Source organism: Triticum dicoccoides, chromosome 4A (assembly GCF_002162155.2).
Source record: "Triticum dicoccoides isolate Atlit2015 ecotype Zavitan chromosome 4A, WEW_v2.0, whole genome shotgun sequence".
Classification (NCBI taxonomy): Eukaryota; Viridiplantae; Streptophyta; class Magnoliopsida; order Poales; family Poaceae; genus Triticum; species Triticum dicoccoides.
In genome coordinates, this window is record NC_041386.1 from 208,804,465 (window position 1) to 208,809,048 (window position 4,584).

A 4,584-nucleotide genomic window follows, 5' to 3' on the forward strand; every position below is an offset into this window, starting at 1 on the left:
GCTTTAAGCACTCTAGCACACAGACTATTTGGATTCTCAAGTAGCCTCCAAGCTTGCTTTGCTAACAACGCGTCATTAAAAATCTCCAGGTCTCGAAATCCCAGTCCTCCTTGTGACTTCGAAATGCACATCTTATCCCAAGATTGCCAATGCATCCCTTTTCTGTCAAGTGATCCAGCCCATCAATATTTCGACATGCTTGTTGTCACTTTCTTGCACAAACCTTTTGTGAGTTTGAAACAACTCATAGAGTAGGCCGGTAAAGCTTGAACCACTGACTTCAAAAGAATTTCTCTAACTGCACAAGACATCTTCCTTTCACACCATCCCTGTACCCTTGACCTTGCTCTTTCATTGATGTGTTCAAAATTTTGCTCTGCAATTCTACCCGCAGCTGTTGGAAGGCCAAGGTACTTCTCTGACATTGCTTCTCTCTGTATTTGCAATGCCGCTTTGACTCCCATCTTAACAGAGACGCCACTGTTAGGGCTAAAAAAGACCGAGCTTTTCAGCTTGTTTGCACACTGTCCGGAGCCTATGCTGTAATGATGCAATATCTCATTCAGCCTTATGGCGTTCCTGGAATCCGCCTTCATAAAAATTAAGCAATCATCTGCGAATAGGAGATGGGGAATCCACGGGGCAGAGTTGCTCACTCGGATCCCCCTATCAATCCATCCACCCTCAAACACTTGTACGGGCAATGTCTTCCCAAAGACATGGAGGGGCCGCCGCTGTATTACAGAGGGCGGTGTCATGGTCCAACTACCTGGTGGTGCAGGTGCCATAATCCAGGGCGGCGGCGAGGAGCTCTTTAGGGCCGACCTGTCAAAGTTGTAGATCTGGGCTGGGTTCGCGGAGCGGCACAGCCGTGTCTACTCCGGCCGGTACGCCAGTCTCAACATCGCCATAAAGATGGCTAGCCAGCCCTAGCAGGATGCCGCCAAGCTGAAGCACCCGTTCGCCTGCGAGGTCGCCCGACGCCTTCGCCACCACATCCTCGTACGTGCTACAATCCTCTTTTTTCCTCTGCCGCCACCTCATCCGCTCCGTCAATCTCACCTGATCCACCACCGCAGGTACTGCTACAGGGACAGATCCATGTGTTTTTGCTGGATCCTCTGATTCTAGGCTATTTTTCCTATCAGTACTACAACATCTGTACTAGGTTGTCCGCCATAGTGTTGTAGATCACGGCAGGCCCAACCAGCCGCTACTCCTTTCTAGGCATTTTAGTTAATCTTATGCTTGCCTCTATTAATTTCCTATATCCGGTACTCATGTTCACCATGTGAAAGTTGTTGCTAGTCATCTTTTTTCTTTGATTTGGATATATGCAATTGTGTCTGTGTGTGTTAACTTGAGAAGAATATTTACATCCTATTTTACTAACAAATTTCTTTGTTGTGATGCATTATGTTTTTGATATTCTTGCTGCTAGCAGTTCGGTAATTAATAAAGATTAGACAGTGAAATTAATCATCACACACTTGTTCAATCAGTTGTCATATTATCTCAGATATATCTTAGCTATGATCATTTTATCAAAGAGCATTGCTTACAAGATCGTTGAATATAGACTCGATGAAGTTTCTAGATGCACTAGAGGAAGAAGTCAGCACTAGTGTCAATCTGTGGCATCATGATTAAATCGAGGATAGAAACAAAAAATCCCCTTATTAGTTTTATGAATCCTTATTGATTTCGTTGTCACACTTTGTACCAAAGGAATAAGCCCCACATGCATCACTCCATAAATTTATTCCATATTCCTTAAATTCAGCCGCACTCATAGGTTTGTAATTTGTTGGAATTTCGCCCTCTGGAATCGATCGCATCAAAACACAATGAACACATGCGCACAAAAAATTGATAGCCAAGGCCCTTGTCGTGCCCTTATTTCCTCTTTATTTCTTTTCTTCTTTTCTCTAGGTACAAAACTCATGCACCCTGCCCCTATATATTGGTGCAGGACCTGAACTGACTCATGCCACCGACCCAGACTCCTTTTTCCTAACCTATACAGACTTCAATTACAAACCAGACTCGGTGTGCAAGGCAACTCCAGCCGAACAGAACACGAACACCTATAGACGTACTACTACTCAAGCACATGTATAGGACTAGCACCGACCTTGGACTTACCTAATCCTAATTACACGGCAGCGCTGATCACTTTCTAGTTAAATCAAACTCAAACACAATTTAATACTTCTAGCATGTAGGCATGTTTGGATTATCCAACATAATTTTCAACATCTGTGTATGCATGTTGTGATCTTAACAACACGTCTTATTTTCTTTCTCCAGGCTGATTGTATTACACTATAACTTGTTATGGTGACAAGGGTATTTATCTTCAGGGAACGACCATGATATATATAGAGGCTTCTGTAGAAAGAGGAGGCCGCTTCATGATTCCCCTATGCTTCTTTGACATAACCTCCACAGAGCAAAGATTTGAGTTGCTCGATTTAACCTATTCTGTACTATGCCTTGGTTGTATATAAGCTATATTTCTCCCGTACACCCTAAATATAGAACTTTGTTATAATTTAATAAATGAGTATGTGTGGGTTTATGCAGTTTCTTATCTGAACAAGCGGTGTATATTCAGAACTGAAGATGCAGGGAATTTACGAGAAATAGAATGTCATCAGTTTACAAAGAAAATGTTAAGTCTCGAAGTCTTTATGTTTCCACTTCATAGCATGGTGATGACTCTTTCTCTAATGTATATTATTTTGTTTCTTTACAGAGTAATGGTACTGACGTTGTAAGTATATGCACTTCCCACCTCTACATGTTGGTCTTTTAAATAGAAAATTAGTCTAGAATGGTAAAAATATATTATGATATTTTATATAGTTTTAACCTGATGCAAGATGCAAAATTTATGTATTATACAAATATAGGTTGCATAATCTGCAATGTTATTTAATAAACTCGTGTTGAAAAAGTTTGTTATTCAGATTAATATGATTAGGACCACATCTCTATAAATTAAGGTAAATAACATTTGGCGGCTTGTATCACTGTACCAATTTTAAGTACGTCCAAATTTAGCCTCGTGTTCATTATTTTATCTGGACATGGAAGTATTTTTGAATTTTTGGAATCTTGCATTTATTTGTATTTTCTACAGAACTGCAGATCTTTCTTAGCAAACAAAGGATATGTGGTATGTCAGCACATGATTTTATTCAAGAGAGGTACCTTGTTTCTTGCTTAGTATGTTCTAATTAAGGTTTATTTTAACTCAACTGACATGTACCAGGTTTTATCATCGGAAATAAATGATCAAAGTATTTGTCAGGTGTTGACTAGTACTCTCCTCTTATGTGTACAGAGCTACTGATGCCACGGCCTTGAACCTTTGTAATGTGCTCCTCCTTTAAATTTTATTGCTCTATTAACTTGGTTTTCCCTTTTGTAAGTTACTCATCTCATTTCTTTGCTTCTTTGTGGATGTAGATTGCAAGATAAACAGATGATGCATGGCTCAGATGTTGATTGTAAGGTCAAGAATGGGGATGGTAGTTAGATAATTAGAATGCCATTTTCAGGGTCAATGTTTCAAACATTGTGTTTTAGAATGGCTGATAAGTATTGATTGCAAGGTCAAGAATTGCCTACTAGTACTAGGTAGTTTCACATCTTGTAAACTTTGGATCATGTTCTTTGTAATGAAAGATATTCGATTAAATATATGAGACATTTTTGCTCATTATATTGTGTCTCCAATGCTCTATCAGCATTGTCTAGTAATTCTGGAAATACCATGAATTGTTCATGTGATCTACTGAAGCTTCTAGTATTTTAAATGACCCTTACAACACATATGAAGAGTTGTTGCGCTCTAACTCTATGCGTTGCCATCTTACAACACTTGTACACCCTGTTTACCAACGCATGTACATGCGTTGTTGTTGACCCTAGCAACGCCGCCAACGACAGCGCATATAAATCCGTTGGTGTAGGCTGTAGCAATGGATATAGGAACATAGGACAACGCATCGATGCGTTGCTGAAGGGGGGTTCCTGTTGTAGCGAACTGGGCAGCCTGCGAGGCCACCTCGGGGAAACTCGAGGGTTGGTTTTACTCGTAGCTTGACCTATTTGAGTGTGCCTTGAGAACGAGATATGTGCAGCTCCTATCGGGATTTGTCGGCACATTCGAGCGGTGTTGCTGGACTTGTTTTACCATTGTCGAGGATGTCTTGTAACCGGGATGCTGAGTCTGATCGGAATGTCTCGGGAGAAGGAATATCCTTCGTTGACCGTGAGGGCTTGTGATGGGCTAAGTTGGGACTCCCCTGCAGGGATTTGAACTTTCGGAAGTCGTGCCCGCGGTTATGGGCAGATGGGAATTTGTTAATGTCCGATTGTAGATAACATGAAACTTAACTTAACTAAAATGAATCAACCGTGTTTGTAACCGTGATGGTCTCTTCTCGGCGGAGTCCGGGAAGTGAACACAGTGTTGGAGTAATGTTTGACGTAGGTTGCTCTAGGATCACTTCTTGATCATAGTTGCCCGATCGTGCTTTGCTTTCTCTTCTCGCTCTCATTTGCGTATGTTAG

The 4,584-nt window shown here is 41.1% G+C and overlaps 1 long non-coding RNA gene across 6 annotated transcripts; it reads left to right on the forward strand.

Annotated features, from left to right (window-relative positions):
- Positions 1-554: 554 nt before the first annotated feature.
- LOC119285647 lies at positions 555-3,730 on the forward strand. Of its 6 annotated transcripts, none has more exons than XR_005139617.1 (4): positions 555-2,674; positions 2,759-3,212; positions 3,278-3,378; positions 3,475-3,730. It is a non-coding gene; the product is annotated as an uncharacterized LOC119285647 (long non-coding RNA). The 6 variants fall into 6 exon arrangements; XR_005139613.1 differs by having other exon boundaries at positions 555-1,002; positions 1,080-3,212; XR_005139615.1 differs by having other exon boundaries at positions 556-1,079; positions 2,311-3,212.
- Positions 3,731-4,584: the final 854 nt, after the last annotated feature.